The sequence below is a fragment of the Callospermophilus lateralis genome, chromosome 6 (assembly GCF_048772815.1).
Source record: "Callospermophilus lateralis isolate mCalLat2 chromosome 6, mCalLat2.hap1, whole genome shotgun sequence".
NCBI lineage: Eukaryota > Metazoa > Chordata > Mammalia > Rodentia > Sciuridae > Callospermophilus > Callospermophilus lateralis.
In genome coordinates, this window is record NC_135310.1 from 63,024,706 (window position 1) to 63,046,471 (window position 21,766).

Sequence of the window (21,766 nt, forward strand, 5' to 3'; positions counted from 1 at the left end):
GGGCTCTTCTTGGGGATCAAAAGTTCTTAAACTAAAGACCAAACGCTTGAAGGAACAGAAAGTAATGAATATAAACATCACTTTTCAATCACTTTGCTTGCTTTCAAAATCACTGATGCATTCAATTTCATTATTTTACTGAAGATACTTTCTCTGAATCGCTCTCAAGAAAACGGTTAAGTCAGGGAAGGGTTGAAGAGAAGAGAGAAAGAGAAAACAGAGAACAAGTTTAAAGGCTGGTGTTCTGAATAGGCAGAGTGTTGGCTGCGTACAAAGTTTGCTTTGAAAAAGTTTCCCCTGGCCCCCAAATTTCCTTATTCTACCAACTTACCAAACATTTAAAATGCCAAAACCAGAATTACATGAGTAAATTAAGATACTTCACTTTATTAAAATATAATTGCAAACCCATGGAACCTTAAATAGATGATTTAGAAAACTCATTCATAAAAATAGATTTAAAAAAATGTTTTTAGTTGTAGATGGGCACAATACCTTTATTTTATTTCTTTATTTTTGGGCAGTGCTTAGGATCAAACCCAGTGAATTACACATGCTAGACCAGTGTTCTGCCTCTGAGCTACAACCCCAGCCCCCATAAGAATAAATTTTTATAGAAGTAAAAGAAGAAGAACTGAGGATGAAAAGAAAAAATAATCTTTCCTTAACATGCTACAAGTAAATTGTCACCATCTAACTCTGAGGATACCATTAAGTTTTTAGTTAACAAGAAGCAAAATCACACATATTGTCAGCCATTCCCATTATTTTCCTTCTCTCATACAGCAGTGGTAAAATGGGCAGACTCTGGCATCATAGTGCCTGCTTTGAAACCTGGCTCTATTATTTAAATTTACGTAAATATAGGCATTTCATGTAACACCTTCCAGCTTCAATTCCCTCGTCTATAAAATGGGCATAATAACAACGCTCATGTATGTGAAGATTAAACACAGGCTGCACAAGTAAATGCTCAGTTCAGTGCCTGAAAAATTAGAAGTCTCCAAGAAGTATTTCTCATTATTATCAAATGGAATACTATGAAGAAATATGGAAACTGTGTAAGTAAATTAGAAATTAAGAGGATTTTTTAAAAGTTGTTGTTCTTCAACAATAATACCCTCTAGAACTAAGCTGCATGATAAATTATGGTTTTCTAATCTAGACTAATAACCATTTATTGAGTGACTACTACACTTAAAACATTGTGCCATTTTCTATAGGCAATCACATTTAATATAAGACAAAGTATCCTAGAAACAGGTTATTTCTTTCTAAGCAAGCAGATCATCATAATTTCTATTTTTTATAAGTAAACAGATTACTATTAACACAGTAATTTAACTTCCAGGAGTTTTCCTAAGGAAAAAAATCATACCTATACACAGAAATTTATGTAGAATTTTGTTTAGTGCATCATTACCCTTAAGTGTTAAAACCATGAGAATAAAATCTGATTCCTAAGAATGTAAAATTGGCTGAAGAGACTGTTCACCCTTCTAATGAATTACCACTCAGGTATTTCATAAAACATGGCAGAGAAATATTTAAGACTCTTAAAATTATTATAATCTATGAGTTAAAAAAAGAAACTTACAAAGCATTACTTACAGAATTATTTCATTTGTATAAATAATCAAATAATACAAAGTACTAGCACAGAGCCTGAAACCAAAACATATTTGTTAAGCATATATAACTCTACAAATAAAGACAGCAAAGATGTTCAATATTGTCTTTGATTATAAAGGGGTAAAGAGACTTCGAGCATCTCTGATTGTTTTTATTTCTTTGAATTCCCAAATTTTATACAATGAACATTTATACTTTTGTGAACATTTATAATGTATAAATGAACATTTATACTTTTCAAAAGAAAGAAAAAAGATATCTTGGTCACCCCAGTATATAAACAATTCTAAAGAGCTCAACAGAGGTGACAGCTTTTCGAGAAGACTCACCTACAAAACAGGTGAGTGGGGGCTTTAAAGTTGAGAGTAGAAGCAGAGCCTGGACAAACTAACGCCCTTCTCAGGACAGAGGGGTGCTACAGCTGTTATTACATAGTCAGACATGTTCCAGGAAGTAGCTGTACAAGTTCCAACCCATCTGGACACTCACTGATGTCAAAAAAAAAAAAAAAAAAAATCAATGCTAATTCAGCTGCTTAAAGCAAATAGACATCCTCCATCGTGTGGTTCCATGCCCCCTGTATGAGATCCCATATGACCAATTCCTTTCAGAGTTTGGTACCAGAGGGAGCTTTGTCTTCCCTGAAGAAGCAGCATAATAAAGGCAGTGTAGCATAGCTCGGAGAGAGTGTGGGCTCTGAGTCAAAGTGCTCAGGCTTATCCTAAGCATTCTCAGCTGCTTGTTACCTTGGTGATCTTTGCGATTTACCCTCTTTAGCCTAGGTGTCCTCATTTGGAAAATAAAAGTTATAGAAATAACTACTTTGTGGGCTTTAATGAGAACTAGATGAGATACAACATGTGTAATCGAAATCACTCATTGATATTAGCTATTTGTGTTATTGCTATAGGATAATGAGGCTTATATGACCCACAGTCTTTTCCTATTTGCATTGGCTTCCAGGGAGTCTTGAAAAAATTTAATCTTCAATTAGACTAACTTATCCCTCATGAATAGAGTATTTGCTTACTTTGCTTTTACAAGATTGTACTGTTCTATTTCTGTTTAGACATTATAGTACATTTAACATTTATCACAAAGTGACTCAAATGATTTTCTGAAGGAGGTAACTCTTTATAAAAATCTCAATTCCATTTCTTTTTCTAGCTACCACCCTATCTTGTCTCCTTCATACCTAAATCTCTTCTAAGTATTTTATCTGCTCACTGCTTACTTTCCTTTCTCTTCAACCCACATCCACTCACAGTTGGATTTTGCCCTGTTGTGGCCCAATCATGCCAATTCAAGTGTTTCAGTAGGCATGATGGGCCACAACGGTGCACTCTGAGATCACTAATGACATCCAAGTAACTAGATGGGATGGATATTTCCAGTTCTCCTCCTAGATGACCACTCAGTACTTGGCCACCAACAGTACTTGTCATTTTCCATGGATCACGCCTTCCTATTTGTACATTCTCTTTGCTTTGCTTCTATGATGCTCCTCATTTAGTTATACTTCAGAAGTCCCTGATTCTTCCTTCTCTCTTTACATACTCACTCCCTGCTTGTCGGTCATTAAATATTGATATCTCTGAGTCTTGGACTTATTCCTTCTTCTCATCACACCCTCTGCATCACACATTTTATAGATCTGCCTGGTGATTTTTATCTTTCCCATATTGTCACCCATCCAAAGATTCCCAACTGTTTACAGCTCCAGACCAGTATATCCAGCTACTGACCAGATTTCTCCACATAGGTGTCTCAAGGGCAATTTAAGTTGTATTCTTAAAAACCAAAGGATAATTCTTCCCCTAGTTCTTTGAATGGTTTCATGAATCAACAGAAGTGCCAAGGAATTCCTCTCTCCTACTCCACATCTTGGCTACAATAAGCCTTAAATAATTTATTTCTCTTTCCTCCCCTGCAAGGATCTGAGTAGAAGCAACTCTTGCCTAACACCTAGACCTAAACCTCTTACTCTTAGACATAGGCTTAATCTGAACCACGAGACCTTGATTTACCTTCCTCCACTGAAGGACTCATTCTCATTTCACATTGCCCTCCCTCATATTTCATTTGCTTCAATTTCACTGGTCTCTTCCCACTTGCTTGGACTTAACACCAGATTCTTTCTCACCTCAATGTTTTAAATAGGCTGGTCCTTCTGGCTAGAACACAGTTGCACAATCTCCTCTTTTATGTTTTATTCTTCCCCATACTGATTTGATATGAAATGGTATTTCCTCAGGGAAATCTTCCCCATCTGCACAGGCCTGGGTCACATCTTCAGCTACATATTCTTGTAGTCCTTCCAAGCACACTCCTTTCATAGCTCATTCTGTATTTTCAATTTTGTAAGCATGAAATTATTCTAAAAATGTCTTTGCTAAATACTGTAACTTCATCAAGACAAGGACCATTTCTATTTTGCTCACTATTGTTATTTCAAAGGCTCACAGAGTACAGGGTATCTAGGACATACTGAGTGAATGAACAGCATGTTTCACTCATCCACTTATCTCTAGTCCTGCCACCTCTACTAAGTCAGACCTGCATTATCACATTTTTAGGATAACTGCAATAACCTTTTAACTGTAATCCCCCTCCAAGTCTGTTCTCCCTTTAGCACACCTTATGGTTCACTTCCAGATTAATCTTGCAGACACACAGCTCTGATCATTTCATCCCCAGCTCAAGAACCTTCTCTGGTTTTCTACTGCCCACACAATAAAATCCATATTCCTCTTGGCCTCGACCTGACCTCTCCAATCTTACTTTCCTACTAATCACAAAACCTGTTCTCTGGTCAAACTGAACTGTGTACAATACATGACACTTCTGTAATTATGTTGCCACAGGCTGGATTCTCTTCTCACAGCTTCCTCCACCTATAAGATTTTAATAATGCCTCCACCATTTCCACTTATTCAAACCTATCCAAGATCTAAGTCCTCTAAGAAGTTCTCCTGGATCTCTTCCAACTAGAAATCATCCCTCTTGCTTCTGATTTCCCATCCTTTCTTTAGTCTAAAAAAAAAGACTGTCATTTTCTACAAATTGTAAAGGTGTTTATTATGTGCATGCTCAACCAGCCTGCAAACTCTTTATAGAGATAAGACTGGAACACCCAATCAATGCCTTATACATTGGAAGGACTGCAAGCAGATCCACTGAATTTTTTACTTACGTGAATTATTTTAGTAAGATGCCCCATGGATTATTTCATAATTAGACTTCAGGAAAATCCATCAACATCACCTCTCCTTTGAGGACAAAAGTTAGTTTTCATTGACCCAGTATGTAATTTTCTTTGTGCACTCACTTAAATTCTTCTAATCACTAAAGTGGCAAAAAATAATACAAGAGAAAATTATACTTTTAGCCATTTCCTTCTCTTTTGATGGTAACTTCAGGAAAAGTCTGCTGCTACAGATCCTTTTGACAGAATATAATTATAGTCTATAGTTTTTATCTGTTTCTTGTTAATTCCATTTGGGGGCTCATGCTGGCAATTGAAATTCTCAGTCTTTCTTTTTGCCTGAGCTACAGCTTCCAGCTAGCTTGGACAGCTCACGCTGTGCAGCCAAGCCACCTCTCTCAATGGGCTGCTGCCTCCTCTTTTGAAGTAAGAAGGCACACCAGTGAGAGAAAGTGCCTTTCCTTGACAAATTTAAAGCATTTAAAGGCAGAAGGAGAGAAATTCCCATCAGCATCACCATGTGGACTGTTGTCACAATTTTATCCTTAAAAACTCAGAATCAAGTGAACTCTAGGAAAATTAATTTAGATGAAGAGATCTCATAATTATGGCTTTAAATGTTTTTACCTTTAATGTATTTATACAAATGTATTGTTAATTAGATATGATCCAAAAGTCCAATTTAAATGTTATATTGAATTATATATGAAGGATATATTACATGACGTTTGAGAATATAGAATTCTTAAGACAGAAAGTGATTTCATTTCCACCACTCAGGGACCAGGGTCTGGTGTAAGGATTACAGAGTAGAAGCCAAAAACCTATGTTCTGGTTCCACCTGCTACTTATAGATCCTGAGATCCTGATGTTCAAACTCAATGAGTTTCAGATTTATTTTTACTGGAAAACAAAAACAATAATATCCAATCTACCTATCTCTAGATATGTGTGAGAATCAAATTAGAACAAATAAAATAATGTGCTTAAAAGGATTCTGTAAACTAAAAGCATATGATTTTAGTGAAATGTTTTCAGGTTGAGTCAATATATGACACAAAACTTAGATATTTCCAAAAATATTTACCAAAAGCCATATTTTACCTATTCCACCTTATAAAAGAAGGATTTTGTTGTTGTTGTTGTTGTTGTTGTTGTTGTTTTGAAGTTTTATTCATCTAATTTGTTTTTTTTTAAATTTTTCCTTTTTAGTTATTTGTGACAATGGAGTATATTGTGACATGTTTATACAAACATGGAGTACATGGTATTCTAATTAAGTTGCCAGTCTTTTGGTTGTACATGATGTACGTGTACACTGTGGTGTGCTCATATATATAGGAAAGTTACATCAGAGTCATTCCACTGTCTTTCCCCATTCCTCCATATATAACTGAGTATAGTTTCTCCTTCAACTTATTTATATTTTCTTAGGTGAATATGGCCACTACTTTGAGCCTTTCTCACAAGGACTAATCCTTCAAAGCTGAAGCAACATTTTTCCTTGACACCTTTTCCAAATTTTCAACATCTAATATAAACTGCTGATCATAGGAGTAGAGTAAGTCAATGGATTTCAGTGAGCTTAATGATAACAGTTCCTCTATCACACACCATCCCAACACCTACTTGCTTACCTTAGCATTATCAATTCAACAACAGTTATTGAGCACGAATATTGTGGGAGGTATTACATGTTCACTACAGAGAATACAAAGTTGTGTCTTATTCTGTTTTGGTTTTCCAGGAGTTTATATATATGGTAGAGGATATAACACATTCAGGCAATACTGTCAGAAAACTGGTCAATGTCAACAAAGAACAGAGAAAATTTATGTACTACTCTATATTTAAAAAGTAACTTGACTTCCTACTGTTTCAGGATTCTCACTTGGAAGAGTATTTTCACTTCTCTCAGGAATGGTCATGGACTTAAGTCTACAAGTCCTAGACTATCAGTGTTTGTTCACTTTCTTCACATATTTAGCCAACATTATTCCATTCCAAGATCTGTATCTAATCAACACTCACCAGATTGTGAGTCTGATTCATAATGAAGCATGAGATGATGTTTACGTATCACCAAAATGTCCAACATCACTAACTCTAAATGAAAATATAACCCAATATAGTATTATGAAGTTTGTTAGCATTTTAAACATCTTACTTAAACTTCTATTTGGAAGATTATTTAGAAAAATTAAAGTCCAAAGAATTTCAGAGACTAGCTTGAGGTAACACAATTAATTAGTGTCTAATAAGTGACTCTCTCTCCTCCCAAGTTAGTATCTGTTCCAGCACATGTCAAAAGCAAATTTTATTCAAATAATATTCCAAATGTTTTTAAGTTTTTACAGATCGTTTCTTTTATAATTCAAATCTCTTTTCTCTCAGAACTACACTGGACTACATCTTTTCCATAAATAATTGGTAGATTATTAGCCCACAGAAGTTAGTACCATGAATTATATCCCAGTGTCTAATGAAATGACTGGACATAGAAGACATTTAGTTGTTTTTTAATATATCAAATAACAGTTGCAAGCAAATAGGTAAATGTCATTATTTCCAAATTATGCATGACAGCTGAGAAAAACCATTCACCTTTTAATTAAATTTATTTGTCTTATAATGAGCTTAACATATCAAGAAGATGGAATTGATTATCTGGAGATAATAGTCATACCACTATGCTCAACTTATATTTTATTTTTTCACTTGTAGGATAGGAGTTTTATTTTGTTTGGATTTCACAGATTTCACAGCAACTTACTATCATGCCTGCATTGAACACTATGCTAATTAACAATAGATTCTAGAGATAAAATATCTTAATGTGATCTCTTTTAAAATGCTTTTTCCTGAGTAAATAAGTTGGTTGATTACAGAAGTTATCTATATGAATAGTTTAGAAGATTGTGAGTTCAGGAAAAAATAAGCATCACTTAATAAATTTTAAAACTTTTTACATCAGTATTGTTTATCAAGTTTGAGCCTTACTTATTTTAGGGTCTACTATGTCAATAAAGGAGAGACAGAATTTTCTTCCTTCCTTGGTATTTTAATACTGCATTAAATTTGTCATAATTATTCAGACTCTCTTTATATTTTCATCTTTCAATTACATATGACTATTACTGATTTGAAAAATTAGCCTTCATTTAACTCCTGAAGTTTCCCTCAAAATCCATCATAATAACTCTAAAGTATTATTGAATTATTTTTTTAGCAATATGCAAGAAGCACTTCACCTTTCGCCTGAAGAAATTTCTTTGAAGTCAGTAAGAGAAATCAAATAGAAGTAACAGAAGAGAATTAAAAGTTAAACTTTGAAAGTGTCTGCAAATGAACATAAAAACAAAATTAGAACCAGCCGTGGCAGCAAACACTCATAGCCCAGCACTCAGGGGGCTGAGGCCTGGGGGATCACTTCACCCAGGAATTCAAGATTGTTCTAGGCAACATAGTGAGACCCTGGTTCAGAAGAAAAAAAACTGTTTTCAAAATTCTCTATGAATATTCATACACAAAAATGATTTTTAAAAACAATAAGATTAGAGACTAAGAAAACCTGACTTTTCACCTTCATAGCCATGTCAGTTTTAACACATGTATTGATGTATAATAATGTGGGTGTGGATATTATTTCATTTCTATTATGAAAGAACGTAATGTTCTGAACACGGTCTGATTAATTGGTATATTCTAGAGCAACTGATCTCTTATTTGGATATAGGATTTCTCTGTAACCTGTTAATTTCACATTTACTTCAATGTTAAACCAGTTAGTATTTCTACATATCATTTTCTGATTGTGCAGTTGCTGTTAATTATGTACAATTTGTTCCAATGATCTAAAGGCAGCACTATGTAGAGCTATACAGAACTCACAAAAAAGAAACAAAAACAGAGAAATGGGAAAAATGAGATAATGTATAAACTGGCTGAATTGTAAGTTTTAAAAAATGGTCAAGATGCTTATCTAAAAGTTGTTATAGTTTTAATGCATTTGATTAAAAAAATCATATGAAATTATTACTAAATATTGTATGGTAGACAGATGATGTTCTCTTAGGGGTACAGCAAAAGTTCATGAATGGAAGGCTAAGTGTTATTTGTGTTGGTGGGAATGATTAAAAAAAAAAAAGACAGGTTCCTAATTAAGGCAAATATTAAAAGAACAGACCAGATTGATCAGTTTTAATTTTTCAAGCACAATGAAAATGAACAGTGGGCATTTCTCTTTTCTTTTTCTTTTTTCTTTTTTTTTTTTTTTTGGAGGATTGCACTGGTCAGAGGGCTGCCATCAGTTCTTATTTACACAGGATTCTGCCATATCTTCTAGCATGAACTCTTTGATGTCAATGATTTCACAGCAACTTACTATGATCACATCATGAGTAATTGGCAATATCTTGATTTATATACTGTAAACTGAACAATGCTTATGACACATCATAAAACATCTAAAACTGTATCATCCATTTTCTTGGGACAAAATCATTAAGGATGACGCAATATGGACCATTTTATTCTTTAAAAAAAAAGATATATAATTTGACACCAATATTTGGATTAGTGAAAATATTCATGGTTCATCTGATATTTATACACAAACTTTCTTTAAGGGAAACGTTTCATGATGTGATTGTTCTCAAAGCATATCAAACAAGTTTTATTAACAGAGAGGCTGCATAGCATTTACTAGCAAGGCTAGCACTGGATTCCAGGTTGACTATTTCTTATGCAGTATTCTATGCCACATTTCATGTATTTCTTCTTCAGTTATCTTATGAATAACTACCATATATAAAATATGGCACTTCATACTATAAAGATAATGCAGAACTTGAACTCTGAACTTGAAGTTCTGCTTTTTAAAATAAGGCCATTCCTTATTAAATGTCTGAGTGTGGGCAAGATCCATGGCCTCTCTGAAACTTTCTTTCATTTACTATGAGGATAATGCCAATCTCACTGGGTTGTTTTGAGATATAAATTGGATGATGCAAGTTGGTAAGATGTCTGATATATGCTGGATGCTCAGTAAATATGACAGATGAAGAGAAGAAGAAACAGGAGAATAAGGAGAAAACAAGTGGAATAGTGAAGATATCATTATTTGCTCGTCATTGCACCCCTCCACTATAACCACTGTCATTTTAGTCACTTTCCCATCTCCCTAATTCAAAATACAGCCACCATAGCATAGATGACATTGACAGCTTACCCTAAATTACAGGGAGCTAGTGATTGTGTTTCTGTCCCAACTCTTTAATCTATTTTTTTGCATTGGGCTTCTTTACCTTGTTTATATACCTCCTCTCTCTGATAACAGCTCTTCCTTGATTCCATTAAGTTCCTTGACCCTGGTTGTGTTTTCTTCCATTCTTCCTTACCTTATGTGCTCTCTTCATTTTCCTATCTTCTAAATGTAGTGTTTCCTCAAAGTTCTTTACTAGGAATTGATTTCTTCTTTCTTTCTATCCTCTTTCCCCATTATCTCATCCTTTCTGGTAGTTTCAGCAGTTGAAACCTGTTCACATTATCCCAATAGCACCCTGTGCCCTAAGTCTGCATTTTCACCTGTTTAACATCTCACCCATGATTTTGTTGTTTTTTAGTGCTGCGTAATACTCCATTGTGTATAGATGCCACAGTTTTTTAATCCATTCATCTATTGAAGGGCATCTAGGTTGATTCCAAAGTCTAGCTATTGTGAATTGTGCTGCTATGATCATTGATGTGGCAGTATCCCTATAGTATGCTCTTTTAAGGTCCTCAGAGAATAGACCGAGAAGGGAGATAGCTGGGTCAAATGGTGGTTCCATTCCCAGCTTCCCAGGAATCTCCATACTGCTTTCCATATTGACCGCACCAATTTGCAGTCCCACCAGCAATGTAAAAGTGTACCCTTTTCCCCACATCCTCACCAGCACTTGTTGTTGTTTGACTTCCTAATGGCTGCCAATCTTACTGGAGTGAGATGGTATCTTAGGGTGGTTTTGATTTGCATTTCTCTGACTGCTAGAGATGGTGAGCATTTTTTCATATACTTATTGATTGATTGTATGTTCTCCTCTGAGAAGTGTCTGTTCAGGTCCTTGGCCCATTTGTTGATAGGGTTGTTTGTTGCCTTATTGTTTAATTTTTAGTTCTTTGTATATTCTGGATATTAGGGCTCTATCTGAAGTGTGAGGAGTAAAAATTTGTTCCCAGGATGTAGGTTCCCTGTTTACCTCTCTTATTGTTTCTCTTGCTGAGAAAAAAACTTTTTAGTTTAAGTAAGTCCCATTTGTTTATTCTTGTATTTAACTCTTGGGCTATGGGCGTTCTATTAAGGAATTTGGAGCCGGACCCCACAATATGTAGATCGGAGCCAACTTTTTCTTCTATCAGGTGCAGAGTCTCTGATTTGATATCTAGCTCCTTGATCCATTTTGAATTAACTTTTGTGCATGGCGAGAGAAAGGGGTTCAGCTTCATTTTGTTGCATATGGATTTCCAGTTTTCCCAGCACCATTTGTTGAAGATGCTATCCTTTCTCCATTGCATGCTTTTAGCGCCAAAATCATGGATTTTGCAGGGAAATGGATGGCATTAGAGCAGATAATGCTAAGTGAAGCTAGCCAATCCTTAAAAAACAAATGCCAAATGTCTTCTTTGATATAAAGAGAGCAACTAAGATCAGAACAGAGAAAAAGAGCATGAGGAAAAGATTAACATTTAACAGAGACGAGTGCGGTGGGAGAGAGGGAGAGAGAAGGGAAACTGTATGGAAATGGAAGGAGACCCTCATGGTTACACAAAATTACATATAAGAGTTTGTGAGGGGAAAGGGAAAAAAAAAACAAGGGAGAGAATTAAACAACAGCAGATGGGGTAGAGAGGGAAGATGAGAGGGAAGGGGAGTGGGGATAGTAGGGGATAGGAAAGGTAGCAGAATACAACAGTCATTAATATGGTATTATGTAAAAATGTGGATGTGTAACTGATGTGATTCTGCAACTTGTATTTGGGGTAAAAATGGGAGTTCATAACCCACTTGAATCAAATGTATGAAAGATAATATGTCATGAGCTTTGTAATGTTTTGAACAACCAATAAAAAAAATTAAAAAACAAACAAACAACAACAACAAAAAAACATCTCACCCAAAGTTCCCTTCATTGGTGCATGACTGAATAAGACAGTTCTCATTCATCCTTTACCCCGAGCTGTGCCCTTGGTGACTGACTTGAGTGGATGACATTAACAACTCTCTTGCTCTTTGGCTTTCAACTGTGGCTGGCCAATGGGGATTCCAAACAAGAGTGTTCCCATAGATTGTCTGCATCCCTCTACTAAAGATTTATGCTTTAGCTTTCCATGCTCCCCAGGGACAGAGCCCATATGGCATTATTCTTGATTCCAAAATAAATCAAAAGGAAACTGATATATTGACCAAAACCCCATGATGACCTGCAAATGAAGAAAGAAGCTGTCCTCAAATTCTCTGCAGTAGGAACCCACTTAGGTGGCAACAACCTTGATTTCCAGATGGAATAGTACATCTACCAAAGATAAAACAATAGCATCTCATATATCTGAAGAGGAACTGGGAGATGTTTCTGTGACAGCTTGTGCCATTGAAAAACTTGCTGATGCCAACATTATATTCATCAGGAATCCCAGCCTGTGGGCTATGTTGAAGTTTGATGCTGCCACCAGAGCCATTCTTCTTTCTGGCCATTTTACCCCTGGAATCATTACTAACCAGATCCAGGCAGCCTTCTGGAAGTTGTAGCCTCTGGAGAGTCTGATCCCAGGACTAATCACCAGCCACTCACAAGAGGCATCTTATATCAACCTGCCTACCATTGCCCTATGTAGCAGATTCTCTTCTGTACTATGTGGATATTGCTATCCTGTGCAAAAATGATGGGGCTCACTCCATGGTTCTGATGTGGTAGATACTGGCCTAAGAAGTTTTGCACATGTGTAGCACCATCTCCCATGAACACTCATAGGAGGTTATGCCCCATCTATACTTCTATAGAGATGCTGAAGATATTGAAAAGGAAGAGCAGGCCACTTTTGAAAAAGCTGTGGCCAAGAAGGAATTCAGGGGTGAATGGACTTTGTCAGCTAGCTCCTGAATTTATTGGTACTCAGTCTATGTTGCAGATGGTCTTCATGTGATCAAGTGCCCTTTTGTACATATTCGGCAGTTCACTTTTGAAGATTAGAGGACCCAAGTGACCACTGAAGACTGGTCTGAAGCTCTCACTACTCAGGCCATTGAATGGGTAGGAACAACCACTAAGTGGTCTTAAGCTGTTCTTCTACAGATATGTAAGCAAAATGGATATCACAGAGTCACAATAACAACAACAACAACAAAAAAAAAAAAAACAGCAGAATACTGGCATAAAAACAGATACATGACAAATAGTATAAGAGGAAACATAAAAATCCAAAAAGCTATCTGATACTTGGAAAAGGAACCAAAAACATACCTTGGGAAAAAGACAGCCCCTTTAACAAATGGTTCTAGGAAAATTATATCCATATGTAGAAGACTGAAATTAGATCCCTCTCTCTCTCTACTTTTGTGGTTTGGATCAAGAACATTCCCCCAAATCTCTTATAGTGAAGACTTGGTCCTCAATGCAGCAATGTCCAGAGGTAGATTTTTGGGAAGTGACTGGATTATGGGGACTGTAAACTCATCGATGGACTACTGCATTTGACAGATTAATAATCTGAATGGAGCACTGAGAGAAAGTCAGAACTGTAGGCAAGCGGGGCATGGGTGGAGGAAGTAAGTCACTGAGGACATGCATTTGTGGAACATGTCTTATCCCTGACATGTGTGTGGTGCATGGTGAGTCTCAGTTTCTCTCTCTCTCTCTCTCTCTCTCTCACCTTCCTTGATTCCTGGCTGCCATGAGCTGAACAGTTATCTTTTACCAAGCTCTTACACCGTGATGTTCTGCCTCACTTCAGGGGCACAGCAGTGAAACTGGCTGACATGGACTGAAACCACAAGCCAAAATAAACTTTTCCTCCTCTGAGTAGTTCTTTGTCAGATATTTTGGTCACAGCAATAAAAAGCTAGCACAGTCACCCTGTATAAAAATCAACTCAAAATTTAACAGAACAAATAAAGAAAGTGTGGCAGTTTTTATTTTAAAAAAAGGAAATTCAGGTATTAATGTAGAACTAATCATTTCTGTAACTTAAGGGAAACACATGAAGTATATTTTGTATTATGTTGCCAGCTTAAAAATAAACTATAAAAATAACTGTAAGAACTGAAATTTTGAAATTGCTAAAAGAAGACACAAGGGACATAGTCACATGCAATAACTTACTGAATAGGCAAGTGGGACTGTATCAAATCAGAGAGCTTTTGCACAGCAAAGGAAACAATTGAGAGTGAAGAGATACCCTATAGAATGGGGGAAAAAATCTTTGCCAGGTACTCTTCTGACAGAGTATTAACAGCTAGAATATATAAATAACTCAAGAAGCTTAGCATCAAAACAAGAACAAAAACAACACCTATACAGCACAAATGTGCAAATAAAACAAACAGACACTTCTCAAAAGAAGTATGAATGGTCAATAATTACATGAAAATATGTTCAACATTTTTAAGCATCAGAGAACAAACCCAAAGGAATTAAAGGTAGCACACTATCAAGATATCTGTATACCTATGGTTACCACCTCATGATTCACAATAACCAAGTAATCAAAGTGCCCTTTCATAGATAAATGGATAAAGAAAATATGATACACAGACCCACACACACTAGAGTATCATTCAGTCATAAAGATAAAAGAAATCATGTGCTGTGAAGGAAAATAGAGCTGTAGATCATAATGTTAAGTGAAAAAAAGGCAAACATAAAAAAAAATAAGTATTGCAAGTTTTCTCTTATATGTAGAATCTAGGAGGAAGAAAAAAGGCATGAATGTCATAGGGAGGAAAATAGAGAAGAGAAAGGGAGTGGAGAATAGGATAAAAGAGGGTAACAAAGGTGTTGATATGATCAAAGTATGTTATTTTCATGTAAAACTATGCCACAAAGAAAACCATTATTTTGTATGATTAAAATGTGAAGAGGAAGAAGGAGAGGGAGGAGAAGGAAAAAAAGGAGTGAGGAAGGAGACAGAGATTATTCTGATTCATACAGGTATTTGATGGATTCAAGTCATACTTCTGCCCCAAACCATTAAAGACATAGGCATGGTGATGGTTCCTGTTCTTTCTAGTCCCACAAAGCTGCATTTTCTATTCCCTGTGATTTTAACATCCTGTTTACACCTTTGAAAAGTAGTTCCTTTATTACTTTTCTCAATTACCATTGAGTATTCCACTTGCTTTCTGTCTGGGCCTTATGTGATGCTTCTTATATCTTTACTCTCCAATTAAACACGCTTTTTATTAATCCAGGCACTAGAGTACTAGAATAGTCTCACAATTCATCTTCTCCCTTCTCATCTCTCTCTAGAACAGTTTCTACCAGACCTCATTTTCTGAACCACAGTACCAGATCTACTCTTCTTTCCTCAAACACTTTCAATGTTTTCCCATTTTCAAGTAAATGAAGTCTGAATATCAAATGTAATATTACAATCCTTCTGCACTAAAGTCATCATGTTTTTCTAACTTTATTTCCCATCACTTTCCACAGTCCACCCTATGCTCCAGTTGAATAATCTTCCAAAACATATATTACCTTCCCAGTCTCAGCTTTGTTTATGCCCTGCTTCCTTTAGCACCATCACTCCCAACCAATCAACATCCCTCATGACCCCCTTAAATGCCATGTTTTCCATGAATTTTAATTACATTATCTAGGTTCTACTTTTCAAACTCTATATAAATTATTTTTACTTTTCTCATTTTTTAGTTGCTATAATTTGTTACCCTAGACCCAGTTTTGAATTGCAAGCTTCTTGAAAATGAGACCTGTATCCTGTCCCATTTTTCAATTATATCCATCTTACACATAGTACTCATTAAATATATAATTTTCAGATGGAAAGTTAAATTCTTATGATCTTATCACAGGTTATATACATATTTCTAAGTTTTTATGCTACTAGAAAAAAGTGATGGAAAATATTATCCTATACATTACATAAGTATGACCTCTGGCATTTTGACCCTGGTTCTTGGTATAATATGTCTCTCTAGCTGTTATATACACATGTCAGCCTTTATGGTTATATTTGTAATTTTGCATCTTTGTATAGTCAAGGAGGGAATTTCCTCATTTATTTTATAACTTATGCTGTACATCCCATGCAGCAAAGAACCAGGTGACTTTGCTATGTTGGCTTTGGTCCTATGTGGATATCACATAGGACACTAAAGAAGGAGAGTTGTCACAAAGTCTAAACTAATGTCAGAAGTCCAAAGTGCCAACTGTAAAGATACAAGATGAAAAAGCAGGCACTTCTGGCCTACTTGCTACTCTGTGTATAGTAGGTCATTACTGCTCAGAATCCAGGACAGAGAAAGAATAGAACTTTCTGTCTTAAAAGAAAAAAAAGAAAAAGTTGTACACACAGCTTAAATCTAGTATAACTCTCTCATATTCATGTTAGCCATGTTGCTCAAAGTCAGGTTTCTAGTGACTCATTTGCTATAACAAAACAGAATATTAAAAAGTGGTAAAGATAAAATAGTTTGTCTGCCTATTGGCATTCACATGTTTATTCAATTACTCGTTAAGTATGAATTTGAAGAATGCCTATAATATGCTAGGTATGAGAAAGTGGCAAATGATAAAGAAATTAGGTAATAAAAATACAAAAGAGATGCTTCAGGGAATTTATAATCTAGTTCAGTTCCTTCCTTAGGAAAAAAACCTGGAAAGTCTATTTTCAACACTTTATTCAACATAATATTAGAAGTCCTAGTCAAAGCAATCAGGCAAGAGAAAGAAATAAAGGGCATCCATTGGGGAAAAAGGGAGTCAAATTTCCACTGTTTTCAGATGATATAATCTTATATATAAAACCCCCAAATACTTCAACAAAAAATAATATTAGAATAAATTATGTTAGCAAAATTGCAGAATACCAAATCAACATACAAAAAAATAAAAAAAAAATCAACATCAGTGCTCTACACCAGTAATAAATTATTTGAAATAGCAACCTCATTTACAATAAATATAATATACCTAGGAATAAATTCAACCAAAGAGGTGAAAGATCCCTACAATGAAATCTATAAAAATGGAAAGGCATCCTGTTTTGTTCATGGATTAGAAGACTTAACATTGATAAATGTCCATACTACCTAAAATGATATACAGATTCAATGCAATCCCTATCAAAACAACGATGATATGATTCACAGAATTTGAAAAAAATCAACCTTAAAATCTATATTGAGCCACCAAAAAACACTGAATAATCAAACCAATCTTTGCAAAAATAACAAAGCAGGAGGCATTACATTATCTGACTTCAATATACATTACAAAGTTGTGATAATCAAAACATGGCATTAGCATAAAAATAGGTATATAGACCAATTAAACAGAATAGAGAACGCAGAAGTAAACCAATGCTTCTATAACCAACAGATGTTATGGTTTAGAGGTGGTGTCCCCCAAAGGTTAAGGTGTGAGACAATGCAAGAAGATTCAGAGGAGAAATGATTGGGTTATAGTCTTAACCTAATCAGTGAGCTAATCCCTGATGGAATTAACTGGCTGTTAACTGGAGGCAGGTGGGGTGTAGCTGGAGGAAGTGGTTCACTGGGAGGTGTAGCTATGGGGTATATATTTTGTATCTGGCAAGTGGAGTCTCTCTCTTTCTGCTTCTGATCATCATGTGAGCCACTTCCCTCTGCCATAGTCTTCCACCATTGTATTCTGCCTCACCTTAAGCCCCGAGGAATAAAGCTTGTTGCCCATAGATTGAAACCACTGAAACTATGATCCCTTAAATAAACTTTTTCTCCTTTACGGTTGTTCTAGTTAGGTCCTGTATTAGTCAGTGTTCTCTAGAGAAACAGAATCAACAGGAAGAATAAATTATAAAAAGGGATTTATCACATTGGCTTACATGACCGGAACCTAGATAGTCCACAATGGCTGTCTGCAGGCTGGAGAACTAGAAGAACCAGTAGCTGCACAGTCCAAAAGGCTGAAGCCCCAAGAGGAATCAATGGTGCTACCCTAGTATGAAACTGAAGGCTTGTGGACAATCACTGGCAGAGTCCATTTTGGAAGAGTGAAGAAGTGAAGAGTTCAATATCACCAACCAGTTCCATAAGAAACAAGCTTGCAATTGATCCTGCTTCCTTGCTCTTCCAACTTTTATTACAACCAAGCTATCATCCTATTGGACAGTGCTGCCCACACTTAGGGAGGGTCTCTATTTCAGTTGGCTATCCCACATGCCAATCATTACTATACACACTGTCATTGACACACCTATAAGCCTCTTAATCATTGGTTTCTCTAAATCCAATGAAGTTGACAATTCAAATTAACCACTATAGGTCTTTTACACTCAAGAGCAAGAAAGCTGACTAAAACAACTGGTTTTCAACAAAGACAGTAAGAGCGCACATTAAGAAAAGGACTGTCTTTGCAATAAGTTGTACTGGGAATATAAGTATCTCCCAAAAGCTCATGTATATGAGACAATGCAAGAACATCCAGATGTGAAATGATTGGCTTATGAGAACCTAAACCTGATTAATGCAGCAATCCACTGATAGGGATTAACTGTGTGACAGCTGTAGGCAGGTACAGTGTGGCTAGAGAAGCTGAGTCTTTGGGGACATGCTTTTCGGGATTATATTTTGTCTCTGGTAAGTAGAGTTCTCTCTCTCTGCTTCCTCATGTTCTGAGCTGCTTTCCTCCACCACACCTTTCTGCCTTCATGCTCTTCCTTACCTTGGGCCCAGTCTATGGACTGAGACCCCTGAAACTGTGAGACCCATATAACTTCTCTTCCTCTAATCGTTCTTTTTTTAAAAAATATTTTTATTAGCTACTGATGGACTTTTATTTATTTATTTATTTATTTATTTATTCATTTATATGTGGTGCTGAGAATTGAACCCAGTGCCTCACACATGCTAGGCAAGCGCTCTACCACTGAGCTACAACCCCAGCCCGCCTCTACTCATTCTTGTCACATCTTTTGATCACAGCGACAAAAAAGCTGACAGAACAAGTATATGAAAAATATTCAACATTACTAATCATCGGGAAAATGAAAATCAAAACCTAATGAGCTTTGATCTCATCTCACCAAGAATGGGTATTATTAGAAACAAAAAAAAATTAAAAAGTGTTGGTAAGGGTACAAAGAAAAGGGAACCCTTACACAGTTGGTGGGAATGTAATTAGGACAGAGATTATGTAAAACATTATGTAGGTCCTCAAAAATTAAAACAGAACTCCATATAATTCACCAATCCCACTAGTGTGTATCTACCCAAAGGAAACAAAATCAGTGTGTCAGCAATATCTTCACTCCCATATTTATTGCAGACTATTCACAATAGCCAAGAAATGGAAATAGCCATAGTGTCCATCAACTGAAAAATTGGTAGAGAAAATGTGGTAAATATATACAATGAAATACTACTCAGTCATTAAAATAAATGGAATCCTGTCATTTGTGTAAGCATGGATAGAAATTGAGATTATTTATGTTAAGTGAAATAAGTAGGCAAAAAAAGAAAGTGCCATATTATCTTATTTAAATGCAGAATCTAAAAATGTTGATCTCATGGAAGTTAGAATAGAATGGTGATTATCAGAGGCAGGGGAAAGTAGGAGCAAGCATGGGGAAAGTTGATCGATGCTAAATTATAGTTAGGTAGCAGCAAAGTTCTGTTGTGCTATAGAACAGTAGGGTGACTCTACATAGCAACAATGTACTCTATGTCTCACAAAAAAAAAAAATCCTTACTAGAAGGAAGGACTTTGAGTGATTTTACCATACAGAAATGATAAACATTTGAGGAGATAGATATATTTAACCTGATTTAAGCATTACAAAACATATATATGTATCAAAACAGCACTTAGTACGTCATAAATATGTATAATTTTTATTTTTTTATGTATCAGTTAAAAATAAATTTTAAAAGTCTATGGAATTTCTAAGTATAGATAATAAAAATGTGCATCAATTGGTGAAGTGTTTCTGGAGATTAGAAAAAATAAATTTGAATTTTAAGAAAGAAAGAAGTTTAAAAAAGGGTTTTTCCCTCATCTTTAAGTTAGAGTCTGTAAACAAGTCTGGATGGCGCCTGGCAAAATGCCAGAGGGAGTGGTTTATGAAGTAATGCCAGTGAGCCATTAAGTGTGGAGATTCCTGATTGGTTGACTGCTGTATCTAGTTTATGCTAATTAGATAAGCTGTGTGTAATGTATAAATACCACTCCTGTCCTACAATAAAGGGCTCCCACTCCTGCTGTATCAACGTACACAAGTTGTTCGTCACCCGCCCCCCACCCCCGGCTATTTTGCTGCAACCAGACTGCAGCATCTTTACTTTGTTATAAAACCTAAATATTAAAGTATATGTATAATGTAAACATTTATAATATTACCTTTATAGCAGCTTCTTTCTTCTATATAACTATTTGCCTCCATTACTCAGACCCATTTTGAACCTAACCTTTTAGTAATAAGAGCTGACTGGACTTGCCTGAAATTGTTCACCTGGTGATGGAATGGATAGAACCAGGACTTGCTGACATCATGCCTTTCCCTGCCTAATCAATTTGAGATATGTTCAGCAGTTATTTTTTTCTAATATCTTATATAGAATCCCACTGTACAAAATTGTAAGTGATATATAAAAAATATATCATCATATGAAATTAGAAAATGATGGATGAATTCCTTGGCGATTTCAATCTTAATTGTTAGGTGGGAAATACTTTGTTTTTCATCATCCTGAAACATCTCCATGGAGCCACTGTGCTCCCAGGAACTCCATTTGAAATCCTGTTCAATAACTAGTCCACTTGCCTCTTTGATTGATTCAGTAATATTCTGCTGAATGGCAGTGCGCTCTCTTCTTCATGACTGTAGAAAGTCTTCATCAATACTTTCTTTGTGGAAAAAAAATTACTATATATACCCTGGTAATGATATCAACTAAAGAATCCCACAGTGGATTTGTACTAAGCATCTTTAAATGGGGAGTCCAATGATTCAGAGGATGTGAATTCGTAGTTGTTTGACCTGGTCCTCAGCAAGTAGCCACAGTACATGGATTAGATGTCATAACAAAATTAAATACTTGGCTCTTATCCTCTAGGACACTAAAGAACAATTTAAAACCCAAGAATTTTCAAGTGGAGACTAGCTTTCCCTTACTTTTTCTGTTTTACACAGAAGCAATACAAAGCTTCCCTTTGCCAGGTGGACATCCTGAATGACTTAATTGAATATCAGGAGCAGTGACACCCCAGAGAGGGTTCTATTTCAGTTGAATGACCTTCAGTGACTTTCTGGCTGCCTAAAGTCCAGACGTCAAACAGCAAAAGATTGTGTTTGTGCCTAGTTTCTGAGAATAGCTTACATGAACTCTCAGTTTTGATCTAACCTAGAGAGTAATCATTCCTGTCTATGAAGTTACAATGTCACTAAAAGCAGTTTAGTTTAAACTGCTGAGTTCAAAAATTCTGAAAGAAAGAAAGAAAGAAAAAAGATGTGCAGAAAAATAACCACAATATACAAAATGAAAGAATTTTAAAACTAATTATCTGAGTTAAAAATGAATAGAGACACAATTCCATTTCTCAATATTACTTGGAAGGAGAATAAATAAAAAGAAAATAATGTCTACTTGATATAAGAATAAATACAGCAAAGGAAACTTAATCAGTGAAATAAAGCACACTGCCTGAAAATGTCAACCAAAGCAGAAGAGCAGAAGCT

At 35.6% G+C, this 21,766-nt stretch overlaps 1 pseudogene; it reads left to right on the top strand.

Moving 5' to 3' along the window:
- The first annotated feature begins 8,929 nt into the window (after nucleotides 1-8,929).
- On the top strand, nucleotides 8,930-13,152 carry LOC143402432 (small ribosomal subunit protein uS2-like; annotated as a pseudogene).
- The last annotated feature ends 8,614 nt before the right edge of the window (nucleotides 13,153-21,766 follow it).